At 44.1% G+C, this 21,495-nt stretch overlaps 1 protein-coding gene across 7 annotated transcripts in view; it reads right to left on the reverse strand.

The window, feature by feature from the left end:
* LOC126248911 (battenin) overlaps nucleotides 1-21,495 on the reverse strand; it is a 247,016-nt gene that overhangs the window by 160,964 nt on the left and 64,557 nt on the right. The gene's annotated exons all lie outside the window — the stretch shown is intronic.

Here is a 21,495-nt window from a genome sequence, read left to right on the forward strand (position 1 = left end):
GTGAGTGGCTCGAAGACTAATATAAATCCCGGTATGTTGTCCTCGACGGCTAGTGTTCATCATTCACAAGAGTATCGCCAGGAGTGGCCCAGGGACGTGTGAAAGGCTGATCTTTATATACTTAAATGATTTGGACGACAAGATTGGCAGCAATTTGCGTTACGATGCTATGGTGTACGGTAAAGTGTCGAAGTTGAGTGACTGTAAGAGAATAAAGGATGACTTTTATATATATAATATTTCTAGTTGGTGTGATGAATGGCGCCTAGCTTTAAATGTAGAAAAACCCAAGTTAATGCGGATGAGTAAGAAAAACCCATAATATTTGGATACAGCATTAGTAGTGTTCTGCTTAACACAGTGACGCCGTTTAAATATCTGGGCGCAACGTTGCAAAGCTATATGAAAAGAAACGAGCAGGTGAGGACTGTGGTAGGGAAGACAAATGGTCGGCTTAGGTTCTTTGGGAGAATTTTAGGAAAGTGTGGTTCATCTGTAATGACAACCGCATACATGACACTGGCGCAACCTATTCCTGAGTACTTCTCGACTGTTTGGGATCCGTACCAGGCCAGATTAAAGGGAGACATCGACGCAATTCACAGGCGGGCTGCTAGATTTGTTACCGCTAGATTCGAACAGAACGTAAAGTGTTACAGAGACGCTTCAGGAACTCAAATAGGAATCCCTGGAAGAATGCGACGTTCTTTTCGAGGAACGCTATTGAGAAAATTTATAGAACGGGCTTTTGAAGCTGACTGCCGAACGATTCTACTGTCGACACCATTCATTGTGGGTAAGGGCAGTAGTAGGTAGATGGCGGTGTGTCTGCAAGAGATCGCCAATCTTGGGGATTTTGCTTCTGTTTAGATTTAGCATGTCTGTTTCGTTGTTTCTGCAACAGTGTTCTGACGCGTTCTGTGTAACAAGGAGGATCAGCTCCGTCGTTCGTTAATTTCTTTGGTATAAATCTCTCAACTGCTGCCGATACTATTTCTTTGAATTCAAGCCACATCCGGTCTACACTTATATTGTTAATTTGGAAGGAGTGGAGATTGTCTCTCAGGAAGGCGTCAAGTGAATTTTTAGCTGCTTTTTTGAATAGGTATATTTTTCGCTTATTTTTGGAGGATTTGGCGGTTACAATATTCAATCTCGCCACGACAACCCCGTGTTCACCAATCCCTGTATCCATTTTGATGCTCGTTATTAACGCAGGATTATTTGTTGCTAAGAGGTCACGTGTATTTTCACAATCGTTTACTATTCGCGTGGGCTCATGAACTAATTGCTCGAAACAATTTAGCACAATTTCGGATGATGTTTTATGCGTACCTCCGAGGGTAAATTAAAGTCACCACCAACTACAATCATATGAGTCGGGTACGTGTTTGAAATCAAACTCAAGTTTTCTTTGAACCTTTCAGCAACTGTATCATCTGAATTCGGTAAAAAGATCCAATTATTATTTTATTCTGGTTGCCAACAATGACCTCTGTCCTTACTAACTCACAGAAACTATCTACTTCAATTTAGCGACAAGATAAACTACTTCTAACAGCAATAAACACGTCACCGCCAACCATGTTTAGCCTATCCTTTCGGAACACCGTTAGGTTCTTCGCAAAAATTTCGGCTGAGTTTATCTCCGGTTTTAGCCAGCTTTCAGTGCCTATAATGATTTGAGCATCAATGCTTCCTATTAGCGCTTGGAGCTCTCGTACTTTCCCAACAAAGCTACGACAATTTATAACTGTTATACCAATGGTTCTTGTATCTATGTTCTTCCTGTGTTCAGCATGCACGCTTTGTGACTGAAGCCCATCTTGTGTTTTCCCTAGACCCTCTAATCTAAAAAACCGCCCAGTCCACGCCACACAGCCCCTGCTACTCGTGTAGCCGCCTCCTGCGTATAGTGGACACCTGACCTATTCAGCGGAACCCGAAACCCAACGACCCTTTGGCGCAAGTCGAGGAATCTGCAGCCTACGCGGTCGCAGAACCGTCTGAGCCTCTGATTCAGATCCTCCACGCGGCTCTGTACCAGAGGTCCCCAATCGGTCCTGTCGACTATGCTGCGAATGGTGAGCTCTGCTTTCATCTAGCAAGCAAGACTGGCAGCCTTTACAACTTCTGTTAGTAGCTCGAAACCAGACAGAATCTATTCTGATCCAAAGTGGCACACATCATTGGTACCGACGTGAGCCACCACCTGCAGTTGGCTGCTCCCTGTGCCCTTCATGGTATCTGGGAGGACCCGTTCCACATCTGGAATGACTCCATGCGGTATGCACGCGGAGTGCACATTGGCTTTCTTCCTCTTCTTATTGCATGCATTTTAAAGGGAAAAGTTCTGCTTCGTCATAGCTGAACACTGTAACAAACCAGAAAAATGGTACTGATATACCAACTTTACATAAGCCCATGTGGCAAGCTCAGATAGCTCGGCTACCAAATCACTGCCTCTGAAACGTAGAGGCGACGGTTCAGATCCAGATCGAGTGCATAAGTTTAATCCGTGAAGAATTTGCACTCCCCTCGCGATGAGAATGTCGAAATCTCTCTTTTTCACGTGTGAAGTCTCTTATGTTACGAGTTGTTTCATTATTTTGTTAGTTACATAATGAGATCTATACACTGCATTAGAATGTCCGCCGTTTTGAAACTTCCTGGCAGATAAAACTGTCTGTCGGCTCGGGATGCGAATGCAGAATCGTTAGAAAGTACGGGGGAGAGGGAGGGAGGGAGAGGGAGAGGGAGGGGGGAGGGGGAGAGGGGAGAGAGAGAGAGAAAGGGGAGGGGGGGGTTCTGGGTTCGAATGCCGGCTCAACACATACTTCTGATCCGCCTGGAAGTTACAGTTGTTTACATATTATATGGGTCTTTGTACTATAATGCAACAGGTATTTACATTTGGCTGCAAGATGAACATTTACAGGCAAGTTCACATAACAGTAAATTTAGGTTAGTTGGTGAAGTAACCATATAATGCTACGCCATTAAGAGGGAGTACTTTTTAGTTTCTGAAAGCAGATAAAAATTGGATGGCACCATGTCAGGACTGTATGGAGGATGATCGATGACAGTGAACCCAAGTCGTCAGATTCTTACAGATGTCGCAGAGCTCGTGTGTGGTCTGACATTATCATGCTGAATGAGAGGTTTTCAGATTTCTGAGGGTTTCGTAGTACCTTGAAGGGTATATAGAGGTGCGTTTAGGTATGAATTCCAAATGATCCCCACCTTGAATGTCCAAGAACGCTGTGAGCATCACTTTGCCTACTTGTGGCAGGCTCTTGAACTTTTTTGGCGTCGCTGATACTCTGTGGCGGAACACCATTGATACTCTCTTGTTTTCAGGGTCATAATAGCGAACCCAGCTTTCATCACCTGTCACAACGTTGTTAAGGAACCCATCACCCTCACGCTCAAAACGCAAAAGCAATTACCGAACGAGGTGGCGCAGTTGTTAGCACACTGGACTTGAGTTCGGAAGAACGACGGTTCAAACCCATGTCCGGCCATCCAGATTTAGGTTTCCCGTTGTTTCCCTAAATCGCTCCAGGCAAATGTCAGTATGGTGGTTCCTTTGAGAGGGCACGGGCGATTTCCTTTCCCATCCCTCACATTATCCGAGTTTGTGTTCCATCTCTAATGTCTACGGGACGTTAAACCCACCAGTCCAACCCACTTTCCTTCCTTCCATCCATCCATCCATCCATCCATCCATCCTTCCTTCCTTCCTTCCTTCCTTCTCCAGTTCTCCTCTGGCTGCTTCACTTAATCGCAAAGGCAATCGTTGATGTCCAATCTCCTCTGTTTGATGTCAGAAGTGAGCATTTGTGACACCCACATTTTTCTGTACAGCAGATCTGCATTGGTGGCCAGTACATGCTGTCGTGATATGCTTTACTTGCCTGAGAGTCGTGTTTGTGTTATCCGACGATTTTCTCTGATGAATTCATCAACTCCAATGCGATGAGTCTCGTCGGTTGCCGTGCGCGTTTGTCCGCTCCGCGCTCTTTCACACATGTTGAAGTTCGTGCCACCGTTTACTTCATTACGAGCACGAACAACCCAACGTCACACATTACTGACGTCGATACGATCATTACCGTTTTATTTATTTCATTATTTTATGGATTTGAATTGGAGGCACGTTTTTTACAGTTAGAAGCTCGATTACAGCACGCTGTTTCTCATGCACCGACATTACACACCAGCATGTTACAAGCTACCAAGTCAGAGCCCTTTAGCGGCAAAGTGTGCAGCTTGGAGTCAGCGAAGCGGGAAAGTCGACCGAGTAATACGCATGATATATAATACCTGACCCGACATTGGGAACAGAATAAAGAAATTTGGAGGCATTATTTTTCAACTGATTTTCTGAATGATAAAATTATGCCGCACTGGCTGTCAACGGTTGTATGAAAATATTCATTCATTATGCATGCACTGCTGCACAATTTCGGATGTGTAGCTCTTTTTAGAGGACTGTATAACATAACCCATCAAATGAACATATTTTCAGTTACAGTCTAAACATACATGGTGTGACACACAGCAGAGAGAGAGAGAGAGAGAGAGAGAGAGAGAGAGAGAGAGAGAGAGAGAGAGAGAGTGTTAATAAGTAGAGGCTGGGCGAACTTTACAATTAAAGACATGACACCCTGTATTTCTTAAGAGTGTTGATACCATACCACAAGGAAGTCGTTTTGATGTGTTATACTACTAATGGCTACACAGAAGAAACTGTGCAGTAGTGAATGTCAAGTATACGGATACCTTAATCCTACCATCGACGGACAATGCGGCAGAATTTTATCATTCAGAAAATTTGTAGCAATTGTGGACCCTAATGCAAGTAAAATATATTGCCTAAAAGTTCCTAAGAAAGATTTCTTCCAACAGGAAGAGATGCCCAAAAGGAACTTTCTCTGCTCACTTTAAAATTTAGCTTCCCTATTTTTGAACCTTTTGTAACATTACGCAAGCGAACAAAAATTCATCTCTTCCTGAGCTAAGGAATACGATACTGAGATGACTACGCTCAATGAATATTTGGTACCTACAGTGTTTCGTTTTTATTGTCCCTGGTGAGTTTTAAGCTAAATTTGAGTGGAGAACTTTACATGGCCCCCACAGACGATTTGTTCTTGCGAAATAGTTCTCCATATTATGGATTTACAACCATTAGCAGCGCATTAAACATTTATTCCGTATGAAACTGCAAATATGTTACGCGATTTATCCCAGGCTGCAGATGTGCAATTTCATCAGTGCAATTGTTAAATGAAAATTGAAGCCAGTGAAATACACTTAAGTTGTCGACTAAACAGTACGGATTCACATAGTGGAATTCAACAATTTATAGCATTTTTTCACCAACGGGCTTGTGAAATGATTCTATGAACTTTTATGACCAGCGGGATCACATTCCTGGACCGCAAAGAGTGCTGATAACCTTTTCGTAAATGTAACACAGTTTACACAGTTTGAAACTGCTAGAGAGTATAACAGACCTACAGGAAGAACAGAGGTTTTTGGAACAGAAACGGGGCTAAGAAAAATTGATGTTATGTCTCCTCTCTTCACTGCACTGAAGTATGAAATTCAACGCCAATTAAGACATAGTTGTTGTTGTTGTGGTCTTCAGTCCTGAGACTGGTTTGATGCAGCTCTCCATGCTACTCTATCCTGTGCAAGCTTCTTCATCTCCCAGTACTTACTGCAACCTACATCCTTCTGAATCTGCTTAGTGTATTCATCTCTTGGTCTCCCTCTACGATTTTTACCCTCCACGCTGCCCTCCAGTACTAAATTGGTGCTCCCTTGATGCCTCAGAACATGTCCTACCAACCGATCCCTTCTTCTAGTCAAGTTGTGCCACAAACTCCTCTTCTCCCCAATTCTGTTCAATACCTCCTCATTAGTTATGTGATCTACCCATCTAATCTTCAGTATTCTTCTGTAGCACCACATTTCGAAATATTCTATTCTCTTCTTGTCTAAGCTATTTATCGTCCATGTTTCGCTTCCATACATGGCTACTCTCCATACAAATACACTCCTGGAAATTGAAATAAGAACACCGTGAATTCATTGTCCCAGGAAGGGGAAACTTTATTGACACATTCCTGGGGTCAGATACATCACATGATCACACTGACAGAACCACAGGCACATAGACACAGGCAACAGAGCATGCACAATGTCGGCACTAGTACAGTGTATATCCACCTTTCGCAGCAATGCAGGCTGCTATTCTCCCATGGAGACGATCGTAGAGATGCTGGATGTAGTCCTGTGGAACGGCTTGCCATGCCATTTCCACCTGGCGCCTCAGTTGGACCAGCGTTCGTGCTGGACGTGCAGACCGCGTGAGACGACGCTTCATCCAGTCCCAAACATGCTCAATGGGGGACAGATCCGGAGATCTTGCTGGCCAGGGTAGTTGACTTACACCTTCTAGAGCACGTTGGGTGGCACGGGATACATGCGGACGTGCATTGTCCTGTTGGAACAGCAAGTTCCCTTGCCGGTCTAGGAATGGTAGAATGATGGGTTCGATGACGGTTTGGATGTACCGTGCACTATTCAGTGTCCCCTCGACGATCACCAGTGGTGTACGGCCAGTGTAGGAGATCGCTCCCCACACCATGATGCCGGGTGTTGGCCCTGTGTGCCTCGGTCGTATGCAGTCCTGATTGTGGCGCTCACCTGCACGGCGCCAAACACGCATACGACCATCATTGGCACCAAGGCAGAAGCGACTCTCCATTCGTCCCTCCATTCACGCCTGTCGCGACACCACTGGAGGCGGGCTGCACGATGTTGGGGCGTGAGCGGAAGACGGCCTAACGGTGTGCGGGACCGTAGCCCAGCTTCATGGAGACGGTTGCGAATGGTCCTCGCCGATACCCCAGGAGCAACAGTGTCCCTAATTTGCTGGGAAGTGGCGGTGCGGTCCCCTACGGCACTGCGTAGGATCCTACGGTCTTGGCGTGCATCCGTGCGTCGCTGCGGTCCGGTCCCAGGTCGACGGGCACGTGCACCTTCCGCCGACCACTGGCGACAACATCGATGTACTGTGGAGACCTCACGCCCCACGTGTTGAGCAATTCGGCGGTACGTCCACCCGGCCTCCCGCATGCCCACTATACGCCCTCGCTCAAAGTCCGTCAACTGCACATACGGTTCACGTCCACGCTGTCGCGGCATGCTACCAGTGTTAAAGACTGCGATGGAGCTCCGTATGCCACGGCAAACTGGCTGACACTGACGGCGGCGGTGCACAAATGCTGCGCAGCTAGCGCCATTCGACGGCCAACACCGCGGTTCCTGGTGTGTCCGCTGTGCCGCGCGTGTGATCATTGCTTGTACAGCCCTCTCGCAGTGTCCGGAGCAAGTATGGTGGGTCTGACACACCGGTGTCAATGTGTTCTTTTTTCCATTTCCAGGAGTGTACTTTCAGAAACGACTTCCTGACACTTATATCAATACTCGATGTTAACAAATTTCTCTTCCTCAGAAACGCTTTCCTTGCCATTGCCAGTCTACATTTTATATCCTCTCTACTTCGACCATCATCAGTTATTTTAAAAATTATAGTACGGGCTTCAACATAAATAAATGATAAATAAAATGTATGGGATGACTCCAAATGAGAGATTGAAAACATAATTAATGACAAGACTACTATTTCATCATGGACCTGGAAGTTGGCGGTCTCTATGGTAAAAGCTCGTTGAACACGCGACATAGGAAATGGCCGTTGAGTCCTTAGAATGTTTGACCATCCGTTTATGCCGCCAAGCTATGATTTACTTCGAACTATGCCCTCACGTTTATCCTTGGAGTGTCAAATGCAAGCGGTGATATAATGTGGTCAAAGTATTCCAACTTCTTTAGCTTAATTACAGACAATGGTTCACAATCCTATTTCGCCCTCTTGAGGAGTTCGATGTTCTTTACCCTTTAAATAAGTGATACTCTAAGCATCCTTCCATGGATCCACATGTCAAGAAATAGAAGTCGTTTGATTACGGTTATGTCCAGGTTTCTAGACACAGCAAGATACGAGGGGAATTCAAAAAGCAAGTTACACATTATTATGACAGGCAAGTAATTTTTACTGAATTCTGCACTGTACGTCAAAGTTAGACCGATCCCTGACACTTTTATTCAACATAGTCACCGAGCGTCTGTAAACAGTGTTCGGAAAATTCTACTAATTGTTCAATTCCTCGACCACAGACGTTCTCCACTTGGTCACTAAACCATTCAAGAACCGTTGTGTGAACGTCCTTCCACGATACCTAGGGCACTGTTCTCCGTGCTCGATGTCGGTGTCTTTCCTCCCCGATTAACATGACCCACGTCTGTGCAGCACTGATCGACTTGGTGGCACCATCTCACTAACAAGAGGAGACCACGACGTTGGGATCACGGATTTCTTCAAATTTTGTGCAAGTAATAAGGTGCACTACTCTACTGAGTAGTGCACCTTATTATTTGCACATAATATTGTTTGAATGGCCTACTAAAGGTGTACAAAATTTTGTACAACTTTAGTAGGCCATTCAAACATTATGTGCAAATAACGTTGGGTTCTCTTGTTAGTGAGATGGTGCCACCAAGTCGATCAGTGCTGCACAGACGTGGGTCATGTTAATCGGGGAGGAAAGACACCGACATCGAGCACGGAGAACAATGCCCTAGGTATCGTGGAAGGACGTTCACACAACGGTTCTTGAATGGTTTAGTGACCAAGTGGAGAACGTCTGTGGTCGAGGAATTGAACAATTAGTAGAATTTTCCGAACACTGTTTACAGACGCTCGGTGACTATGTTGAATAAAAGTGTCAGGGATCGGTCTAACTTTGACGTATAGTGCAGAATTCAGTAAAAATTACTTGCCTGTCATAATAATGTGTAACTTGCTTTTTGAATTCCCCTCGTATCTTGCTGTCTAGAAACCTGGACATAACCGTAATCAAACGACTTCTATTTTGTTTTTTACCCTTGAAATAAATGATACTCTAAGCATCCTTCCACGGATCCACATGTCAAGAAATGGAAGTCGTGGTCTCCTCTTTGTCTCTCCTCGTGATCTTCCTCTCCGAGCCGGCCGTAGTGGCCGAGCGGTTCTAGGCGCTACAGTGTGGAACCGCGCGACCGCTACAGTCGCAGGTTCGAATCCTGCCTCGGGCATGGATGTGTGTGATGTCCTTAGGTTAGTTAGGTTTAAGTAGTTCTAAGTTCTAGGGGACTGATGACCTCAGAAGATAAGTCCCATAGTGCTCAGAGCCATTTGAACCATTCCTCTCCGAGAAAATCGCAACAGAAGTCTTGTGTGTTTATTTTGTAACACATGTATCTGTGCGTAAGTACCGGATTTTTTGAGTTCACGGTGGTGAAGTCGTCAGCGTTCGAGCTTTGTGAGACGAACGTGTATGAGGCGACGGTTCGAGTGCCGCTCAAACTTAATTATTAACCTTTTCTTCGTCATTGGTCATATTGCGCAATTTATATGACATTTGTGAGGTAACATAATGAAAAAAACTGTGTATTTGCATGGCGTATTTGGATGAAGCTTAAATTTGTGTTTTCCTGTCTGTACGACAAATTCCATCCTGCAACGCGTGATGTCGAGACCACATCCGACGAGTAATTGTACATTACTCTTGTGATCTGGCACACTGTGATTTACTGTTACTGATTTTGAACAACGTCATTCGCATCATTATTTATCGAGGTCTGGCTTGGGCTTTCCAAGCCTGTCCCTCGTCCTTGAAATTTTAACTAACTAAACTAAACTCCACCCGAACAGGCCATGAAGGCCCAACGGTACCGACCGTCCGCCGTGTCATCCTCACCCACAGGCGTTACTGAATGAGGATATGGAGGGGCATCTGGTCAGCACACCGTTCTCCCGACCGTATGTCAGTTTCCGAGACAGGAGCCGCTACTTCTCAATCAAGTAGCTCCTCAGTTTGCCTCACAAGGGATGAGTGCACCCTGCCTGTCGACAGCGCTCGGCAGATCGGATGGTCAGCCGTCCAAGTGCTAGCCCAGCCCGACAGCGCTTAACTTCGGTGATCTGACGGAAACCGGTGTTACCACTGCAGCAAGACCGTTGGCTGAAAATTTAATTACAAATAGTCAATAGTTAAATAACACATGAAATTCACTACAACTTCATGAAAATGCACGTGGGTTTTTCATTATACAGGGTGCGTCAAGAAAATGTATACACACTTTGAACTGTCATAGACAATTTATTTCCCGTTCTACAAGGTCAAATATCTGTGAGAAATTAATGTTCTGTTTCTTCAACAGGTGGCAGCAGTGGCAAGGAAGTAACTGCAACATGGAGGACATGCGTTTGAGCTTTGAAGCGCGGAAGCAGTTAATTAAGTGGTACTGGAAGTTTGAGAATGTAGCTGCGGTTCGAAGACAGTGGAGAAGTGAGTATGGTACAGAACCAACTTCAAGGTTAACAATTACACGTCTACGAGGCAAATTCGAAATTCATGGAACAGTGTGTGATGTGCATAAAGGTCGATCAGGGCGACCTCGTACAGCTACAAGTGATGATTCCACAACTGCGGTCTTGGAACTGTTTCAGCGTTCACCTCAAAAATCTTCAAGGCAAGCGGCACGTGAGAGTAATGTAAGTGCTAGTAGTGTGCTACGCATTCTGAAGAAAGGCAAGTTTCGTGTGTACATCCCAAGGATGGTGCAAAACCTAAGTGACGACGATCCAGATCGAAGGTTAGAATTTTGTGAATGGGTTCAGGAGATGGTGAGACGTGAACCGGGATTTATGGGTAGCATAATTTGGTCGGATGAAGCACAGTCAAAACTAAATGGAACTGTCAATAGGCACAATTGTGTGTACTGGGCTGAAGATAATCCTCACATTACAGTTGAAAGGCTGTGAATTTGCCTGGTGTAAATGTGTGGTGTGGTTTGTCTGCAAGGGGACTCATTGGGCCTTTCCACTTTGAAGGTACTGTTACTGGAGAAACGTACCTAACAGTGCTTGCTGACTCCATATTCCCTGCCATTCGTGCTTTATACGGTAATGACAAGTTTTATTTCCAACAAGATCGCGCCCCGCCGCACTATCATAGGGACTTACGAGCATACCTGGATCACAATGTGCCAGGTCAGTGGATAGGACGCAGGGGACCAATCGAGTTTCCTGCACGCTCTCCAGACCTCAAGCCGCTGGATTTCTTCTTATGGGGCACAGTAAAAGATGAGGTGTACAAACGTAAACCACGTAACCTGGACACACTTTGGAATGAGATTCAGGCGGTGTGCGCAGAAATCTCATTGGACACTTTGGTGCGATGTACGGAATCAGTGGTGACTCCTACTCATAAATGTATTGATGCTGAAGGCCACCAGTTTGAACATTAATCACATTTGCAAAGTATATTTATTTTTCCAATTGGACTTTAAGCTTTCCATTTCCAGAAATTTAACATTGTAGAATGGGAAATAAATTTTCTATGACGCTTCAAAGTGTGTATACATTTTTTTGATGCACCCTGTATTACCTCTCAAATATCGTACCAAAAAAAATGTGGTCATTGGTGAAAAAAATGTAGATTAAAAGTAAGTGTTAGTGAGATTCGAACTGTTGCGTCGTCCACGACCTTCTCGCAAATCGCGAACGCTAATCACGTTTTTTCTTGTTTTTCGTTATTGTTCATTGCGTTTGGTCAAGTCGAACGTCACATGACACCCGTTCAAGTTCATCGCTGAACCTTTCATCCGGTTCTTTTATAACAGAGGACAGCCAGCCCTCTGACCGAACAGGCTGAGCAGCCGTGCCGACAACCACTTTACCACAGTGACAGCCAGTGCCTTCGCACATATACATCAGTTACATAACACACGCGTAAAACTTCTCTTGCAATTTTCTCGGAATTGCCAGAGTAGTGCACCTTACTACATGCACGTTATGTTCTTTTAATGGCCTGCTAACGTGCATAAAGTCTGAAGTAATTCCGTGATCTGAACGTCGTGGCCTCCCCTTGTAAGACTGGACGCGACAATGCGTTTGCTCCATATACAGCCATAATTTCACGGTAAATCTGCGTACAATTTAACCGTTTTGTCCGCAAATATCGTACTATCCCGCATACTCCAACTTCGCAGTTCGTTTAGAGTTTGCGCGCCATTTCACTCGCACAATTTGATGCTCTTGTTATCCGTCCCGTAGCAGAAATGCATCTTCAGGAAATCCAGAACATTCACTCTTTTCTGACAATGCGTCACACTTGTTGCGGAATGGTCTAAGCATGGGACGACATACGTAGCTTACGCTACTGGTCATTAAAATTGCTACACCAAGAAAAAATGCAGATGATAAATGGGTATTCATTGGACAAACATATTATACTAGAACTGACATATGATTACATTTTCATGCAATTCGGGTGCATAGATCCTGAGAAATCAGTACCCAGAACAACCACCTCTGGCCGTAATAACGGCCTTGACACGCCTGGGCATTGAGTCAAACAGAGCTTGGATGGCGTGTACAGGTACAGCTGCCCATGCAGATTCAACACGATACCACGGTTCACCAAGAGCAGTGACTGGCGTATTGTGTCGAGCCAGTTGCTCAGCCACCACTGACCAGACGTTTTCAATTGGTGAGAGATCTGGAGAATGTGCTGGCCGGGGCAGCAGTCGAACATTTTCTGTATCCAGAAAGGCCCGTACAGGACCTGCATCAAGCGGTCGTGCATTATCCTGCTGAAATGTAGGGTTTCGCAGGGATCGAATGAAGGGTAGAGCCACGGGTCGTAACACAGCTGAAATATAACGTCCACTGTTCGAAGTTCCGTCAATGCGAACAAGAGGCGTCCGAGACGTGTAACCAATGGCACCTCATACCATCACGCCGGGTGATACGCCAGTATGGCGATCACGAATACACGCTTCCAATGTGCGTTCACTGCGATGTCGCCAAACACGGATGCGACCTTCATGATGCTGTAAACAGAACCTGGATTCATCCGAAAAAAATGACGTTTTGCCATTCGTGCACCCAGGTTCGTCGTTGAGTACACCATCGCAGGCGCTCCTCTCTGTGATGCAGCGTCAAGGGTAACCGCAGCCATGGTCTCCGAGCTGATAGTCCATGCTGGTGCAAACGTCGTCGAACTGTTCGTGCAGATGGTTGTTGTCTTGGAAACGTCCCCATCTGTTGACTCAGGGATCGAGACGTGGCTGCACGATCCGTTACAGCCATGCGGATAAGATGGCTGTCATCTCGACTGCTAGTGATACGAGGCCGCTGGGATCCAGCACGGCGTTCCGTATTACCCTCCTGAACCCACCGATTCCATATGCTGCTAACAGTCATTGGATCTCGACCAACGCGAGCAGCAATGTCGCGATACGATAAACCGCAATCGCGATGGGCTACAATCCGACCTTTATCAGAGTCGGAAATGTGATGGTACGCATTTCTCCTCCTTACGTGAGGTATCACAACAACATTTCACCAGGCAACGCCGGTCAACTGCTGTTTGTGTATGAGAAATCGGTTGGAAACTTTCCTCATGTCAGCACGTTGTAGGTGTCGCCACCGGCGCCAACCTTGTGTGAATGCTCTGAAAAGCTAATCATTTGCATATCACAGCATCTTCTTCCTGTCAGTTAAATTTCACGTCTGTAGCATGTCATCTTCGTGTTGTAGCAATTTTAATGGCCAGTAGTGTATTTTTCGGAGTCTCCATGTAATACGGCGACATGTTCGTCGAACAAATTGGATAGATAAATAAAATAAAAGAGAGGCGATCGTTTTCAGTGGAATTGGGCAGTCTGAAGGCCGTGTTGTTGTACTGGTATTGCTGGGTTTTTCCTGCCACGATATACTGACTTTATTTCAAGGTAACTGTTAAATTCTCGTTACCAAGTGTCATTTGAGATAATTAACCAACAAGAAACGTTTGCAGATCATTTAATTAAATTTCGAGTCTGCAGCTGCTTGTAGTTGATGACTCCCACAAATAATCTGAGCGTCGTATCTAGCAGCTATCCTCTGTATGAGTCGGAAGACTTTGCTGTAGAGTTTGGCAGGATTCAACACTTTATCCCTTTGACAGTGAGTGTAGTTATTTGCACATTCCTTGATTCATAACAGAGACCTCTCATTATAATGTGTAACGGGTCAGTTTTACAGTTAAAGTAACTTTTTTAGAGAAAAATATGGCACCATTCTGTTAAGTTACTTTTTTTGCATGAAGTGGTTTGTATTCAACACACAAACCATATTACTGCACATTCATAAATTTTTCTATGAAGTCGACGGAGGTGTCAAGCAAACACGATTTCAGTTTGTGTTTGAAGCTACTTTCATTATGTATTAAATTCTTTAAACTGCTGGGTAGGTGGTCAAAGATGCGTTATTCATTTCCGTGCCTCATTAAGGCTAAATATTCACATAAGCTAATGAAGTGTCGAACAATGGATCATTTTATTAAGAAGGACATAGCGACTCAAAATGAAACACCTGTAAGTTCAACACAGTAATAGATGCAATTTTGTTGTTGGACCAGTGCAAAGTTATCTTTGAGAAGTAATTACAGAAAAGTCTAAGTACCAGTATTTATACAGACAGAAACTGTCAACACGAATTTTTCGTCCGTCAGCAGTATTTCCACAACTTCTTTAATAACTGAGCTCCACAAGCATGACATGGAGGCCAAAATTTTGACTTTATCGTTGTCCACAGAATCAGTGCAGTTCTGACGTAAGTTCATGGCTTGTAGAAAATCTAACGCTAAATCACAGTAAGACTCAGTTTTTTTCAGTTTCTAACACACAATTCAACAAAATCCGACGTTTTAATTTCACAGACTGGACATATGATCAGTGAAACTGAACTGTTCAAATTACTAGGTGTTCAGATAGATAGTAAAATGTCGTGGAAAGCCCACGTTCAGGATCTTGTTCAATGACTTAATGCTGCCATTTTTACTATTCGAACAGTATTTGAAGTAAGTGATAGTTCGACACGAAAAGTAGTCTACTTTGTTTTGTTTTTTTCATCTACTTATGTCGTATGGTATTATATTTTGGGGTAACTCTTCCCATTCTGAAAGGATATTTTTGGCTCAGAAACGGGTATTTCGGGCAATAAGTGGTGCAAGTTCGCGAACCTCTTGTCGACACCTGTTCAGAAGTCTGGGTATTCTGACACTGGCCAACAAATATACATATTCTTTATACTGTCGTTTCTTGTTAATAGTATCAGCTTATTCCCAAAAATTAGCAGGCTTTCACTCAGTTAATGCTAGGCAGAAATCCAACCTGCATTTGGATCACACTTCCTTGACTCTTGTGCAAAAAAGTGTGCAGTATACTGTTGCATCCATTTTCAATAAGCTACCACAAGAATTCAAAACACTTGGCAGTAATCCCCACACTTTCAAATCGAAACTGAAGAGTTTCCTCATGGGTCACTCCTTCTATTCTGTCGAGGAGTTCCTTGAAAAATTAAGCTGATTCCTATGTTATATTGTTCAATGCGTTCATATAAACTTACCGCTTATCTTTTTTGGGTTCATACACATTTCATCATATCTGTTATTGCTTTTATGTTTTAATTTCATGTTGTGATACGTTCCAGGGCTTTGCAGATTTTAGTCCTCAATTTGGTGCTACGGAATTAGACGTGTAAAACAAAAAATAAAAAACTAGTAACAATGAAGATTACTGCTGCAACAGATATTCCGGATTGCAAAGGGTTGGTACAACCTTGATGTTCGACCCATTGCTTCAGTATGTTGCATGTAGTTTTCCCGGTATAGGCCATGTTACACTGACGTAACTCTGTCAATGGTCGCCTTACGATAAATCGCACCACCTTTCACCTAACCAAGTAAAGCAGCTGACTCAGTCGGAGGTCTAAAGATCATTTTTATCTGGTGCTTTTCAATGGAGTGAAGCACATCACTTCCTGTAAATGCCAAGTGACCATCGTTCAACGATGATAATGTTCATCTTTGAAGCCCAAACAGCAAAGCTTCGGCCTAGCAAGAACAAGTTGCGGTTTCCCGACCTTGACCAAACACGTGTATTTACAGTCAGAATTACGTAACAACCACCCTTGAATTTCACCCACGCTCTGATAATAACAGGTACTTGTAGTCAGCAATGATAAGACTGTTGTCAGGTGCCGTATATGAGCGAACCTACCAATCGTAACACCGTAACGAACGTCAAATCGCTTCTAAGTCCAGAAAAATAAAATTTTTAGACATGATGCACGGCCTTCAAGAGGCGCTGCATGGTAAAATAAAATACTAAACACAAGATAATGGTTAAACTGCGATGACCATCTGCATAGACGGCTTTCGTCACGTTGAACAAAGCGTTCGCACGTTCTTGTTATGAGACAAGGGGGAAAAAAAGCACCAACTCTTCTAGCACAATTGGTAAAATATTGTCTGATTTCACATTCAAGATGTTTACTTCTGCGGGTTTTAGGTTTCGTTAAACATGAGCCTCTGTTACTCTGTTAGATAACAGTTACGCCATTCGCCTTGAAGATCTAAATCATATTGGTCGGATTTCACAATCAACGACTGACGTCGAACAGTTCTTTTCCCTGCAGCGGAAGCGGCAACAGAAAAATAAATAAAACTAGCGAGTGGTATCACCACAAGTTCTGGTCACAATAGTTTCTGACGGAAATGAAACTTATGGTACTGGACAGCAAACCACATTTACCAAATTTAGTTTAGTAAAGAAGAACTGTGATAGAATGAAGATTATGAGAACGGAAAGCAAGTTAAAAGACAATATTTTTGAAACACCACAAGCCACAGTACGTATTTATCCTGATATCACCCGATTCAGAAACGGAGAAACAGAAAACCTCGGTATAGGAATGTTCTCAAAATAAACAGTGAATATATAAAGCAATGCACCAACTACCCAGCAAGGAGTTTGACCTAAACAACGGCAAGTGAACAAAAGAACAACAGAACAAAGGAACAACAGAAACTGCACACGCTGATAATCACGTTATTCTTAAAATATGGAAGAAATTGACTGTATCATTCGTCAGTAAAAAAAATTAAAATAAACAGAAAGAGAAATCAGAAGAAAATGAAAGAAGTTGTATGCAGTAATTAGGCCCAGGTGCTTTCGCCGTCAGAATAACAGATGACATCTTTAAGGGACAGAATTTAGCAAGTTAATGTCTCGTATATCCTCTATTCTCATTCATATTTTGGCTTAAGTCTTCACCTAAGCAAAAAATGTTCTTTTTGCACAAAAGACAGCAACTCAAACCATGTGTGGGAGTTACATAACACAAAAGAGAGTAATTGGAATCATGTATGGGATTTACTCACATAAAACTTGCACACGTCTACTTATGCAGCTGGTAACAGTTTATGGAACATTTATTTGCTAATCAAATTGCCTGTCAACAAACAATATGAGAATAAAAATAAGTGCTAGAAAGAAGATATGTCGATAATATCCTGTAGTGAATTCAACAACTTTGGTTCACGTTGGATTGAAGACCGTACCTATAAAATTATCCATGAGAACATATTTTCTGACACACCGAAAACAATTTTAAATGCGATATTGCAGTGCCTGTGTTGTTAAGAACGATGCAGCGTTCCTTCTGATATGCATGCACTGCAATATCGTATTTATCCGCCGATACCAGGCAGCGACTTTCAATTAAAATGGCCTCCACTGTACGGGAATTACATAATATATGTACGAGTACAAGCTGTGACGCAGAAATGACAACATATACAAGTTTGTGTGTGGCCGTGAGTCGAGCACGGATTGCCAAAATAAAGGCGACTGCTTGCATAAAGCGGGAAATCCGGGTTCGAGTCCCGGTCCGGAACAAATTTTCACTGACATCATTCCCTTATACAGCTGATGGTTATTTGTATTCGCAGCTGCGAATACATCTTATGTATGCTAAGATGCAGACTGATACTTACCTACCCCTCAATTTTTATATGACATTTCTTGAATAGAATTAAGAAGTCAGTTACATATCCAGAGCGAGCTCTACAGACCTGAGACGCAGAGATGTAGCAAACGCCCAATTCAGGGCGGGAACCCATAAAATTTCAGCAGTTGGGTTCTCTGTCCGTTTGCCTTGCGAGTGGTTTTGCCACTGACTACATAATGCAAAAGTATAACTCCTGTGGCTACGTAAATACCAACCAAGTTTGACTCCACTCGCTTTTTCCAACGGAACATTAAAAAATAGAACATAAAATGTGTCGAAAACATATTTTTCTAAGGCGCTGCAGTCATGGACTGTGCGGCTGGTCCCGGCGGAGGTTCGAGTCCTCCCTCGGCATGTGTGTGTGTGTGTGTGTGTGTGTTTTTGTCTTTAGGATAATTTAGGTTAAGTAGTGTGTAAGCTTAGGAACTGATGAGCTTCGCAGTTAAGTCCCATAAAATTTCACACACATCTGAACATCATTATTTTTTTTGCGTCTCATTCGTAAGCGTTTACTTCAGTTTATACCTCAAAATCAGTGCCCATTAGCCTAACTAGTAGTTACATGATTACTGTTATTATGCACTGATGAGTCAAAACACTATGACCAGCTACTTAATAGCTTGTTTGTCCGCCTTTGGAACGAAATACATCACAGATTCTGCACATCACGGATCCGACAGCTTTTTGTTAGGTTTGTAGAGGTATGTGGCGTTAGATGTCTATGCACAGGTCATGTAATTCGCGTAAATAACGGGCTCTGATTTGCGGACACGGTGATGGTATTCGATAGCGATCCAGATGGGTTCCACGGGCTTTTCCGTCTGAACAGGTCTTGAAGGTCCCACGGTACCGACCGACCGCCGTGTCATTCTCATCCCACAGGCTTCACTTGATGGGGATATGGAAGGGCATGTGGTCAGCACAACGCTCTCCCGGCCATTGTCAGTTTTCGTGACCGAAGCCGCTACTTCGCCATCAAGTAGCTTCTTAGTTGGCCTCAAAAGGGCTGAGTGCACCTAGCAACAGCGCCCGGCAGACCGGATGGTCACCCATCCGAGTCCGCCCGACAGCGCTAACTTCGGTGATCTGACGGGAAACGGAGTTACCACTGCGGCAAGGACGTTGGCTTTCCATAGGATTTACATCAGATGAGTTTGGTCGCCGAGACATCAACGTGAGTTCACTATACTGCTCCTAAAACCACTTTAGCACGGTTCTGGCTCCGAGACACGGACAATTATGCTGCTGGATGATGACATCGCCGTCAGGGAAGACATCAAGCATGAATGGATGCAAGTGGTTCGCAGCTGTCAACGTGTCTTCGATTACTACCACAGGTCCCATGCAAGCACAGGAGAATGTCTCACATGGCATAATACCACTCCCACCAGCCTGTGTCCGCGGCGCGCTGCACGTTTCGAGCCGCCGTTTGCCCCGATGGCGGCGTTTTTGAGGACGATCATCAACCTAATGTAGCAAGAATGTGATTCACCCGAAGAGCCGACACGTTTGCATTAATTGACGGTCGAATCCCGATAGTTCCGTGCCCACTACAATAGTAATTGACGATGTCGTTGGGTCAACATGTAGGAGTGGTCTGCTGCGGAGCTCCATGTTCAACAGTGTACGAGAAACGGTGCTCCGAAACACTTGTGTGCGCATCAGCGTTGTGTTCTTTCGGCAGAGATCTACATCTACATACATACTCCGCAATCCACCATACGGTGCGTGGCGGAGGGTACCTCTTACCACAACTACCATCTTCTCTCCCTGTTCCACTCCCAAACAGAACGAGGGAAAAATGACTGCCTATATGCCTCTCAAAAATGGTTCAAATGGCTCTGAGCACTATGGGACTCAACTGATGTGGTTATCAGTCCCCTAGAACTTAGAACTACTTAAACCTAACTAAGGACATCACACACATCCATGCCCGAGGCAGGATTCGAACCTGCGACCGTAGCAGTCGCACGGTTCCGGACTTCGCGCCTAGAACCACGAGACCACCGCGGCCGGCCTATATGCCTCTGTACGAGCCCTAATCTCTCTTATCTTTGTGATCTTTCCGCGAAATGTAAGTTGGCGGCAGTAACATTGTACTGAAGTCAGCCTTAAATGCTGGTTCTCTAAATTTCCTCAGTAGCGATTCACGAAAAGAACGCCTCCTTTCCTCTAGAGACTCCCACCCGAGTTCCTGAAGCATTTCCGTAACCCTCGCGTGATTATGAAACCTACCAGTAACAAATCTAGCAGCCCGCCTCTGAATTGCTTCTATGTCCTCCCTCAATCCGACCTGATAGGGATCCCAAACGCTCGAGCAGTACTCAAGAATAGGTCGTATTAGTTTTTTATAAGCGGTCTCCTTTACAGATGAACCACATCTTCCCAAAATTCTACCAATGAACCGAAGACGACTATCCGCCTTCCCCACAACTGCCATTACATGCTTGTCGCTCTGCAATGTTACGCCCAAATATTTAATCGACGTGACTGTGCCAAGCGCTACACTACTAATGGAGTATTCAAACACTACAGGATTCTTTTTCCTATTCATCTGCATTAATTTACATTTATCTATATTTAGAGTTAGCTGCCATTCTTTACAGGTGCCACAGATCACGAGCTATCCTACTTTACAGCGCAGACAAGCCTCGAACCCCACGTTCAGTGAAGAGTCGCGGGCGTCAAACCATTAGCGCCTAGTGGTAGTTTCACTGTCCTACCTTTTTCCGTAGATGCTCACGACAGTAGCACCTGAACATTCCACCAGCTTCGCCGTTTTCGAGATACTCCTTCACAGGCTCTGCGTAATAATAACCTGCCCATTGTCAAAGTCGCTTATCTCAATGGATTTCCGAATTTGCAGCCCAGATCTTCGTTAGGGTGATCCCCGCCCATGTCTGCTCCGCTTACATACTTTCGTTACCGCATCACGTGCCCGCAACGCCATAAGGCGGCATCCAACGTCCCGGGGGGCAGTCGTCATAATGCTTTGGCCTACCAGTGTAGCTGTTACATAGTAATTATGGCGTCGGCCTCTCGTACTTAAATGCGGAAGCTGAAATCCACTTAAATTCGGTAATATTTTTTCCGAGAGATTCACAATACTAGACCCGCTATGTGGTGTATAGAACATTTTTTTTTCTGGCATCGTATACAAGAAAATAAAAATATGACTGACAGATGTACAGCCGAAGACAAGTCATTATTACCAAATTTTATTATTATTATTATTATTATTACTGTTATTGTTATTGTTGCTGTTGATTTTAACTTCCCATAATTCTGACACTTTGTCAATTTTTAGTAGTTGTTCGTCTTCATAATTAATTTTCGCAAATGTTTACAGAAGCAACGACTGACGTTTATAATTTTGAAGTACGCCAAAATACTAGTGGCTGGCGTCGTATATACCTTCAAGTCGACATACGCAGCCATATACAGCACATGCTTGTTGCTGTTGTGCAAATGAC

This window comes from Schistocerca nitens, chromosome 3, assembly GCF_023898315.1.
Source record: "Schistocerca nitens isolate TAMUIC-IGC-003100 chromosome 3, iqSchNite1.1, whole genome shotgun sequence".
NCBI classification, from domain to species: Eukaryota; Metazoa; Arthropoda; class Insecta; order Orthoptera; family Acrididae; genus Schistocerca; species Schistocerca nitens.